Genomic DNA, 12,117 nt, shown 5'->3' on the forward strand with positions numbered 1-12,117 from the left:
GTGGGGCCTCCCCGCAGCGCCTCTCGGGCTCACCGCCGGCGGCGAGCACCGTTGGCCCAGCCGGCGCCGGGCGCCCCTCAACCCCGGCCCTCGGCCGGGAACCCGGGCCCTGGGTGACATCCAGGGGCGCCCGTCCGTCCCCTTTCGCGCCTGGTGCGCTTCTGCCCTCTGAAATGTCTGGCCGAAAGGGCGAAGCCTCTTAGAAGTGCCGCCGCTGAGGGCGTCGCCGTGCCCTCTGTGAGGGTCCTAACGGTCTTAACGGCTGGCGGGACGCGCGCTAGCGGCTCTGCCCCGCCGCCGGCGAGGGGAGGGAAGCTGCCGCGCCGGGCGCGTCCTCCCGGCGAAAAGCAGGAACGAGCCTCCCCGGCCACGAACTGAAGAGACTTTCAACTGATGCGTCCTTCTCGCTTATTTGTTGTTTACGTACGTTACCAGCGTGTGGGCGCAGAGGCAGACGAGGCCAACCAAGGCACCAAACCCTGCGGCGTTACCAGGGAAAGGTCGGGGGTCCGGGATGCTGGCGGGAGGGCCCTCACTGGGGCTCCGGCCGCGGGTACTCGGGGCACCTTCACCTCCCAGACTGCCGACGAGGTCCTCTGACAGGCTGGGTGCGCCCGCGCCTGGCTGGGTTATGAGAGTCCATGTAATGTGGGAGGTTTTTTCCATGAAAACTCGTCAAGGAAACCCAGTGGTTTCCCCGCGGTACTGTGAAAACGAGAGACCCACAAAGGCACGGGTAATTAGCACGAGGGCGTCTTCCCAGCTCCAGGCTGTGCTGGCAGCGAGGATGCTGCATGGTTTTGTAACCATGTGCGAGTTTATATAATATGAAGAGCTGGGTAAGGTCAAAGGAAGCATCCTGACTAACCCTTTTTTGCTGCAGCCTTCATCTTCAGTGATTTGCAGGCTTTGATCGGGTTCTGACAAATGTGCCAGCTAGATATGCTATTATAATTTAATAATTTTAACAACAGGCACCTATCTGGCTCTGAGCAATTTCTTGAATTTGTTCAAATCTCAGTTGCAGTACTAACTATTACTGCAGGTTGTATTTCAGAAAAATGCCCTATAATGCCCTTTATAATCCAATGAGACTGTGCGATCTTGCAAGATCTGGATTGCTTACCAAACAATAAAATACCATTGCCACATCCTATACTGAGGTATGGCAATTGCCTGTGTCCTGTCAGTCTTTTCAATCTAAAGTAATTCCAGAGTTTCAGCACAGTTTATCCTGTATGTGGGATGGGAATTACGCATTTCAAAAAAGTATGTTTTGCATCTCACCCTCAAAATCCCATTGACAGTATGCTTCTGTCCTTAAATACCTAAATATCTTTAAATATGTGACCAAGCTAAAGGGAATTAGGCGCAGAGTCTCAACTGAATTTCAGTAACGTATGGCTACATATCACCCTGGAAAATTCCATCAGAATCTGTTCATTTCTTGACTTCAGTGTTTCTCCTTCATTTGTCCTACATCTGGGAACATGGGGATAAGGATGCTTTTGTTTCCCATTTTGCTCTCTCTATTTAGTCTGATAGTCCGCACCTCAAAAGGGCTATCACAGTCTGACTAGACAATGTCTGTCACAATGCAGCCCCATAATCTGTGCTGTAAAAATGCTAGATACCAAAATTAAAATGATCTCCAGTATTAATAGGGCACTCATCACTCTGCTATCCAAACACAAAAGGTAGTGATGTTGCCCATTAAGTACAACTAATCGCCAAAAGTGGGATTGTTCACATATTTTGCATGATCTGTGGAGTGGCCTGGTCTTAAAGATGCTATGAACACCACAGCGTTTTAAATTGTCCTAAATTGTCATGTGTTTAAATTCCTAAATTTAAACACAGCAAATCATGAAGTCAGAAACAAACCTGAAGCGATCAGCAGGGTTGTGTTTAACTTTCCATTTGTGCTGCCCCTACTGTCGATTAAGGCTTATCTACTGTTTGGTGTTAGTCATTAAAAAAAAAAAAAGTTATGGAGCACATAGCACCATGTTCCAGTCAAATGCTTTAGCAAAGGCTGCTGTTGTGAAAAGGATTTTCTAATAAGGGGAATAATGATCTTCAGATTCTGACCTCCTGGCACGGCAGTGAGATTTATCAGGAGGGGCATGTGACTAGTTAAGACACACAGCCCCAGCTTGAAGGAAACAGCTGCTCATTTCATGCTTTAGCACTTGGCAGCTGGACAAGGAAGGGTGATGTTTGTGTTGAATACCTCTGCAGAATCAAGTACAGTAAGTGATTTTCCCTGGTTTTGTTTTTGTTTTTTTTCTAAACTGCCACTGCTTTCCTATTTTCATCCTAGACCTTTCGTAAAAACACTTAAGTGTGAGGCATATTTTTGTCACTTCATTGATAAGCAGTCATTCATGCTCAGAATGCCTATATTTTTCTGACCTGTGATTAACAATAGCGTTGTTTTTGCTGTTGCGGGAACAAGACAGGTACGGTGTTTTGTCCTCATGCTAGCCGGGGAGGGAAAATGGTGCTTATTTACTCAGTTGATGGTGTAAAGAGGTTGTTTATGATGAACGTATTTTCCTTTCTCGGTAGAGCTAGTCAATAGGTAATGATGCAACGTGAATATAGAGCAATTTCAGTATTTGGCTTAAAAGTACTCATGTAAGGAATTGACAGAGGTCCCCTCAAAATTGTGTGATCATCTGAAGAAAGTTGCTTGTGACTGGTTACTTTTTGGGGGTGAATGAAGAGATTTTTTGGGGAAGAAAAAGGTAGAAGCAGAGAAATACAGAACAGTGAAGATGCACTGATTAAGATATAATTCATTCATTCTGGATAATAATGCATAATTAGATCATGAAGATTAAAAAAATCCTCCCTAAGAATAGGGAGCAAGTCTCCTAAATATCTCCAGGTTTTTAATTCCATGTATTTCTGGATACTTGCATTTTTGATGTTTTTGCTTCATGAATGATTGATTTCCCCATCTGATAATTTTTTACTATTCTGGTGTGAAGTTTTGCTTTATGACACAGGAATTGGAGTATAGGATATATATAAAGGAACTTTTAATCAATTATTTCTGTAGAGATTGACTGGGTTTTTTGGAGGAAGACCTAGGAGGAATGGGAACAAATGAACAGGTGATGGAGCTTGATATGCATTGAGACTGAGGGATGTCAGGTGCTTTGGGGAAGGTTGAGAGGGACAGAGGTGGAGAGCAGTGGGGTCCTGTTGAGGAAGGTGTATATGAAGTCAAAAAGCCTGAATTTCAGAATGGGACCAAGGGGAAACTGGCAAGTTTAGTGAATCATGCAGTCCCTCCTTTAAAGATGGGGAGAATAATCCTGATTCAAAGATTTCTCATGTAGAAAGAGGAACTTTATTTATTTCTCCCTGAAGGCTTTTATTTTTCTTTTAAAGCATAGTTCATGGCTTTGCTGGTTAACTGGAAATTTTATAGGAAAATGTCAATCAGTTTCAATTGTTCACAAAACCAGAAGTCTGCCTGGCTTCCTGCCTGTTCACATCTCTGAGGGTAGACTGCCTTTGAACCAAGAGCTCAAGTACTATCAGCCTGCGGTTACACTGCAGCCCTCCCACGCAGATGGCACACGACGCCATGAATGCAGCAGGCCTGCGGGGCCCCGAGGTGCCTGCCCTTGCGCTCAGGAGCACCTAGTCCCCCAGGAACCTTGGCTGCAGTGGGGCCCCTTAGGCCCGTCCGGGTCTCCATCCCATGTGGGGCAGGGAGAATAACTGATCTGCTCTCACTTTTTCATTCTGACCCAGAATAACTCTCTTTTTCTTCAGAATTGTAGGAATTCTTCATTTTGGGTAAGACTATGCCACAGGGTGCTTGTTTCTAGACATTGTATTTTATGTTTCACCCTCAGCAAGTTTGCAGACGACACCAAGCTGAGTGGTGCGGTTGATGCCTGAGGGACGGGATGCCATCCAGAGGGACCTGGACAAGCTTGAGAAGTGGGCCCATGTGAACCTCATGAGGTTCAACAAGGTCAAGTGCAGGTTCCTGCACCTGGGTCGGGGCAACCCCCGATATCAATACAGGCTGGGGGATGGAGGGATTGAGAGCAGCCCTGCCAAGAAGGACTTGGGGGTGCTGGTGGATGAAAAGCTGGACCTTATTGCAGCCTTTCAGTACTTAAAGGGGGCTTATAAGAAAGATGGGGACAAACTTTTTAGCAGGGCCTGTTGCGACAGGACAAGGGGTAATGGTTTTAAACTAAAAGAGGGTAGCTTTAGACTAGATATAATGAAGACATTTTTTACAATGAGGGTGGTGAAGCACTGAAACGGGTTGCCCAGAGAGGTGGTGGATGCCCCATCCCTGAAAACATTCAAGGCCAGGCTGGACGGGGCTTTGAGCAACCTGATCTAGTTGAAGATGTCCCTGCTCATTGCAGGGGGGTTGGACTAGGTGACCTTTAAAGGTCCCTTCCAACCCAAACTATTCTATGATTCCATGTTTGTGATTAATATTCTCTGTTAAGCAAACTGCCCAGTCAGATGAAAAGGACTGTTGAAGGACCCCGCTTTGAACCTAAGTTAAACCCCAAATCCACCAGAAAATAGATAGGAGCTCAGACTGTTCCTGCTATACCTTCTTCCCTATCTCTGGCCCAACCACTGTGCCAGGGTTAGTGCAGAAGATTGATGTAAAGCCATATGGTTGTGCATCAGCTGGATTACAAGCCTGCTATATGTGCCTCTTGTGCAACTGATTTTATTCTCAGGCATCCCTGGGAATTAATTGTAGTATAAAAGGGAACTGGTGATGATTGCATAGTAAAAAATCGATAACTGCACTGCTGAGCTCGCATTCAGGTAATACATGTCTGAAAACACTGTCACAGCAGTCACTGTATTGTCTCAAAGAAATGTGGTGAGGAGAGCTCAGTTTCGTGCCTCTATACTATTGATTATTAGGGTCATTTACAATAAAGGAGAATAATTCAACATTTGGCTCTACAAAATTTAAGGTAAACAACGCTGCTTTATTTGCAGCTTCCAGCTGTCATTACTGTATCTTATTTTGAATGAAATTCAAGACTCATGACTAAACTTTTAAATCCTGTGTCCACAAAATAAAGAAAACTTGATCAATGTTACAAGATTCTCAAGGGTGCAGTTGTTTCAATCCTTATCACCAACCCATTTTGCTAGGGATACTTCCTGTTAAACGGTGTACTTTGAGAAACGAGAGTATTGTGGTCTTCAGGCTCTCCTCACTTTATGGCTTTTCTGATGAACTCCAGCTGCAACATCTGTTACTGCAGCACCAGTCATGGGACACCATTGGGGCACACACTGATTTTGTGCTTGAGCAGAAGACACAACCTCTGTACCACCAGTCTTTTATATTATTTTATAATATCCTGATCTCACGAAAACACGTGCTCAGCTTTTTTAATATACCTCCCCCCCATATGTTCATGTAAGTCAAGGCAGTTCTGCATAGCATGAAGTACAGGAATTAAATTTCAGCATACTTTGTTTGGGGAAGTGCTCAGCCCTTGCATTTCCCATTGACGCATCTCCAGAAAGTCCAATACCTAACAGAAACTGTTCATCCTGGAACTTTTTTTTTTTCCATAGTAGAGGAGATTCAGCAACAGCATGACCATTGCTTGTCCTGCAGAAGCTCAGTGCATACTCGTATCACCGAGAGCCTTGTAAGGTTCCTGTTAAATCCTTTTCCTTTACTCTGAGGAAATGATCAGGGCAGCTTTACAGTTCTCTGAATGGGCATATTTCTGCTCTATAGCAAAACATCCAGCTGAAGAGTAATCACAGTTTTGCCAGCCCCTCTCTCTAGTTGAAAATGCCATTATACACAGGAGCCACTCCCAGGATGTTCCTGAAGAAAGAGAGGAAACTACTTTTAAAAATACTGAAGGGGTACTTGTGTGGTTTTCTTTTTTTCCTAAGCTGTCCGGGCCTGGCTACAGAACATTTTTGTAGATACTCTAAACAACTTGCACAGAATGTTTTCTGTTAACATATTTGTGGTATAATCACTTTTCACTGCTATATTTGATAGACATGTTTTCATGTTGGCCCTTTCTTTTAAGTCAGGAATGGCAATGTCTTATACCTGAGTGTTTGAATAAAAAAGCTGAAACAAATTCTCAGGTCTTCTGATTTTTGCTGTTCATTGCTTTTCTCTGTGGTTTTTCTATTCAATGTGAGTAGCCAGTGCAGTAGTACTTTTTCATTAGTAGGTTTGCTTATTGGTGTAACATATCTAGAAACCACCTGACCACCAGATTAGAGGTGTTGGGACAGGGGAGAACTCTTCTCGTGTAATGAAGGTAAAAGATTATCAGCTACAAGCACTGGCAATATCAACAAAACAGACTTGGTGAGTCCAGTTCAGATACAAACACTAATCCTGCAAGTGCATAGGTATGCGCTTAGCTGAACTCATGAGTGGTCCCATCAGAAAGTTCAGCTTACCTCTAAGTGTGTATGGGGTCAGGATCAAAGTGTGGGCGTGTGGAAATACCCACACCACTGATGTTTACAGCTCAGCAGAAAATACGATTACCCGTGAGAATTAGTCTGGTTGTTTTGGTGGCCATCTGCTGTCTCACTTCTCTGAATAACTGCTCCCCTTGGTGCAGTGTCCTCTGACCACATTCAAATAGGTGAAATGGTTTGACTCTCTCTACACTGTACTCTCCCACCTGTGATTTATGCATATTATCTTTACTAATGATCTGGAGTTTCTCAGGCAAGGAGAGAAGGCTTCAACATCTCAAGAACCTGCCAGGCATAATAGTCTGTCCAAAATTAGTGAAACCTGAGCTATTCGTGTTCAGATACTTTATATATTTAGTTCCTGCAAACAGAAAAAAACTATATCACCTTAAATTAACACAAATTTAATATTAATAATTCAGCAGTATGTCTGCTTTGGACTACCACAAAAGTCATACCAAGCTTAATATACCAGTAGCTAATATATATTGATATTATGTGTTATGTATACCAATACATTTCCATACACAACTCCTTCTGCTACTGTTAAAACTGCCTCTCTTTTCAACCCCTACTATGGAAACAGATGTTCCACTCAGAGTAGCAGGAGAGTCTGGAGTATGGGAAGTGTGTGCAGGAACAGGATCTCTGAGATGAACAAGGATTTTCTATTCCTTTTGAAGTATATTTTGCTCCCCATGCCTGAAACAGGTTAATGGTTTTCAATGTAGAAATCAGTCGTAGAGGCTAGTATTTAAGTAAGTCATACATGATGCGGTCAAACAGATTGAACGTGACTTATACTGGGTATATTTGCATGCTTGCTAAACGGTTGATGAGGCTGCCTTTGACACATGACCCAAGGTTGCACATATTCTTTGTCATGATGCTATATTCTTTTTCATATTCTTTAAAAAGACGTAACATTTCTCCAGCTTAAACTCTGGTCTCACCAAATTTAATTTCCTTTAGTAAATAATTTCCTAATAAATAGTGTTATTACAGATAGGCTTCCATTCATAACCCGTAATTCACTTAGGTACACCCAACCCATAATCGTGGTGCTGGTTCATATGGCATGCATTGGTAAGTTCTGTTTGTTTTGCAGCGACCCAGTGTTTGAACCCAGAGCTTGTTTGGAAATTTCTGGTGTTGCTAGCAGGAAGTAAAAAAAAACAGTTTATGCAAATATGTAATTGATTACCAGTGGCGCAAATTACATCAGAAAATCTTTGCTGAACTAGGGCTTGAGTCAACTTACTGTCTGGATATATAGTGATTTTTGTTATCTGAATCAGAATAGCCATGACATTCCAGCCTTATCACACTGTTCATGAAATAGCTTCCTTAAAAGACTAATAATAATCTCCTCTGCTAAAGATGTCTTGCCTACTTTAGCTTGCTTACTCACGCTCTGCTTTACCGAATTCATGAACACATACTTCCTGGAACAGCTGCCACCCTTCCTAAAACTCTTGGTTTCCAGGCCCTGCCCTAATGACTGTCCGTATATTTTTATCTTAAGTAGGCACTGGGGCAGGAACTAGAATTCACTTTTTTTTTCCCTCTTCTCGAGTGAGTGCTCTTCCCCTTAAATTATACAGTCATGCTCTTGCTTGCTTTCTCCCTGCAGCCCAAAGAAACTTCATTATTTCATTTAATATGGAATTTCATTGATGTTCTGGGGCTGGTAAATCTACTCTGTAGTCTCAGCCAAGACAGTGGGAGATTTACAATCCTTCCGCTAATAGGAAGAATTGATCCTGTATCTCTCACAGCTTTAAGGAGTGTTCAGAGGTCTTGGATAAAGATCTTGGGCGTCACGGCTGCACCTATCGAGTATGGGAGTGACGTGCTAGGTGTGACCAGAGGATGCTTAACACAGGCAAGGCAGAGGAGTTTCTGGTGCACAGATCCCAAAAGGATTTAGGACTGACCTAAGCAGGGAACTGCTTGGTGTTGCTGACTCTGATAGGCTTCTTGAAGCCCACCGTTGGGCATTTGGGGACTTTAATACTGAAAATGCAGAAAGAGGCTAAAAGCTCTAGGCAGTCACCTTCTGGGCTGAGGAGGTGAGAAGTGAGAGACCAGGCTGAGAATCACACCCCCGGAGTCAGGCCCTGGAGGTGAAAGGGAGCCAGGATTTCGGTGCTTAATCCTTTTTTTGGATCTAGTTCTCATCTCACATTGCAGAACCAAAATAAGAGAGGCAATTTTCAGATTGGTATATCTGAGGTAAAGGCTCTTTTGCAATTTGCTTCACGTCAGTGTTTCAAAATCTGCTCCTTTTGGAATTCTTGCACTGATTTAACTATATTGATTCAGAAATTGTTGTAAATTCTGACTTGGCCACAGTTATCTGGTATACTAGTGCTTGTAGAAATATAATTCATTCCTGTAAATAAGCTTGAAAAGGCATGAGCTGTTTTGAAAACCTGATTGTAATAGCAGTCTTTCAATGCCGAATACTGGGGGAGGGAAAACAAGTCCCTAAGCCTCTATCTCAGCTTCTAAATCAAGATTTTCTTAACACCTCCCACCCTTTAATTTCCTCTCCTTACTTGACCACTTTTTTCACTTCATATTAGCTTTACTGCGTAGCCACAGGATTTTTTTTTTTTTAAATCATTATTAGAGTTAAGCAGACTCTTCAAGAAATTCTGATAAGCTCCTTAAATTTGATAAATATATGCTAAGGAGGAAATAGTTATGAGTTTCCTCTATAAATACAAAGCAAACAGGCTTGGATGAATTTAATAAGTGTCTCGTGACACTTTAATAAGTTACTCGTGAGGGTGACAGGTATTTGGGATGGCCTGAACCAGCCACTGCAAAGGTGTTATACTACCAATTAACTGAAGGAGTTTTATCCACACAGTCAGAAAGATACTTGATGGGGTATGTGATTCTCAACTGTTACAGCTACAGCAACTGCTCTTGTTGCTTTTCAAATAATGGCGAATCTTTGGCATAGCATCTCTACAAAGTATGCATTCTGGGATTTTCTACAGATCTTACTCTTTTAGGCAGAACATACAGGTTGCATTACAAATACATGAGGTTTAGAGAATCACAGTGTTGTATCTTAAGACATGAGCATTGCAAACTTAACCAATGGGTTTTGGTAAGGTTTGTTTCTCTGAAGTCCTGTTGTCCTGTTCTGTGGTTGCACAAGTGGGATATTTGTGTAGCTGCAATCCTGTGTTAAATATTCTTTCATACAATAAATATTTAACTACCAAAATAATATTAGCAAACTAAAGATCAAAATTACTTGTTTAATATATTACTTATTAAGGCAGAAGCTGTAAGATGCTTTTCCTTGTTTTTTCTTTGAGATAGATTTTTTTTACACTGCTCCTTCCCCTTTTTCTAATTGTCTTGCTGTTCTCTATATTTTTATATATAGCACCTTCTTCAGATGAGCTTGTGTTTGTGTTTCAAGTCTTTTGATGAGAAATTCTGTGTTGCCATTACTCTCTTTTTCAAAAAGGCATTTATCTTGTTCGCTGCAAACTGTCTTATTGTTAGGAAGGTACGTGATTATTAATAAAACTCACTCTGTTCCAAAAGCTTGGATATAGGAATCAACTGTGGTGACGCTGTTCTCATATCCTGTACTCTGTAGACTTCTTCTTGTATTGTAAACAGTTTTAGAGGTTTGCTGTGTGTCTTCATGCAATCATACTAACCAGTGTGTGTTTCTTAGACTGCTTAGTAAGGAAACAAGGTTTAGTCAGCTGACTGACTGCTTAGTAAGGAAACAAGGTTTAGTCAGCTGACTGACAGTTGCTTTGTTACCTCTGAAAAAAAGTACAAAATCTGGTCAGACACGCTAGAAAGAGCAAATAATCTCTTCCCTTCGCTTCTCTGTTGGAGGCTTGCTATTTTAAAAACCTCTGAACTGGCCTAAGAAACACTGTATGCCTGTGTTTAAAATACTCTGTCCACATCATTAAGAAATCCGAAGCCTGCCATTGTTTCACCCATCTTCCCAAGGGAAACTCGTAGAAAATAACTAGATGTAAGGAACTGCTTGCGTATTTTGATGTCCAGCATCTGTTGACAGAATTTCGCAAAGAAAGATGCTGGATCTCTCCTGACCTCCAGGCTGTGTTTTTACTCTACCAGCTTTTTTGCACGCCTGCTTGCCTGTGAGTTGTGAGTCATCGGTGACTTCTGCAGATGCAAAACCGTAGCACCACACAAGGCAGGCATCCCTGATTCATGTGAGTGTGCAGCAGACGGCAATGAGTTCCTAGGATCACACAACAGGTCTGTCTACTGGCATATGTGTCTGTCAGTGTTTTCCAGCGTACCATTTTAATTTGCATTCTCTCTTTAAAGAGCGACCGCTACCAGATGGATGGGAAGCTGCCACCAGGGAGTGAGAAGGGTTACTGACCATTAGCAACTGGTCTGGTCTCTCTCCTTGTCTGGGACCTATTAGCACATCTGTGGGGAAATAGCAGTTACATGTGAACCATTTTCTACATTCATCAAAGGGAAAACGAAGGATGATTCCATTAGAAATGCACCGTAACAGCCAAATGAGCAAGAGGAGCCAAAGTTCTGTCCTGTCCTCTGTCCTTTTAACTCTGTCTTGCTCCATCTCAGACATCCAGCTTCCCATTACTTAAGTCTCTGAAAGCGTCTTCCTGCCTTTATTGTTTTGCCAGTTGCTGCCTTCAATTTACTGCACTGATAAGTACTTCCCAGGCTGTAAATGTGTGGTCAAGATATTTCTGAAGCCGACCCATGTTTTGATTGTAGTCGCAGGAGGAAAGGTCAGCAGCAAAACTGCTCTCTACACGGGGAGTAAGAGGCCACTCCTCACACCAGGATAGGTATAGGTTGTGAATTCATGGGGAGAGGTGTGAGGTAAGGGATGGGATAACAGGGCTAAAGAGGAAAAAATAAACACGCACTTAACCTCCTCTCTTCACAAGGCGATACCCTTGCTTTTATTAGATGTAAAGCAAGTGCGATTGTTCTTCAGCTAGGGGAACGCAGGAAAACAGAAAGAGTGAAAAATCAGATATGGTCATCGATGCTGGCAATGATAGCAGGTAGGTAGGAGGTGTTGAAGTCTCCCTTCACCGGTATCTGTGACTGCAGATAATAATTTTGTCTTCTCTTGATACAATGTAGCTGCAGAGATGGAAAAGGGAAGGGGGAATGTATTTTAACATCTTGCTTTCTGGGGCACTTAGCTATAATCTCTGCTGTTTGGGTGACCAGCACAAGCTTGTAGAGTGTGATGGACTTGAGAAGCTGCATTCGTGTCTGTAATTCCTGTGGCATCATTATAATGTGTGGCGCAGATGTTTGCAATGTGGCTGTCTGCCAGCATGGGCCTAGAAAGTATTGTACCATAAGCAGTTAGTCTACAGTGGGAAATAACTGGAAATTACAGAATTATATGGAGTGAAAAAGCTTCTTCCAAGGGAGAATCAATTTGGAAGCCACAGGTTTATCAGACAAGAACTTTGATATCAAACTTACTGAATTTAAATACAAGTTAGAGGCTCTTATGGTTCCTCTTTGCCTTAAAATCAATTGAAACGGAAAGTAGTGTTGACTTACTGTCATAAGTCATGGAAGATTTAACAGCTTCAAAAAAGACACTACCCA

At 42.6% G+C, this 12,117-nt stretch overlaps 1 protein-coding gene across 1 annotated transcript in view; it reads left to right on the top strand.

The window, feature by feature from the left end:
• Positions 1 to 2,197: 2,197 nt before the first annotated feature.
• Positions 2,198 to 12,117, top strand: part of RASGRP3 (RAS guanyl releasing protein 3) — a 50,893-nt gene continuing 40,973 nt past the window's right edge. The window contains exon 1 of the mRNA XM_076334295.1: positions 2,198 to 2,252. The gene's annotated coding sequence lies outside the window, so the exon portion shown is untranslated. The remainder of the gene's footprint in view (positions 2,253 to 12,117) is intronic.

This window comes from Aptenodytes patagonicus, chromosome 3 (assembly GCF_965638725.1).
Source record: "Aptenodytes patagonicus chromosome 3, bAptPat1.pri.cur, whole genome shotgun sequence".
NCBI lineage: Eukaryota > Metazoa > Chordata > Aves > Sphenisciformes > Spheniscidae > Aptenodytes > Aptenodytes patagonicus.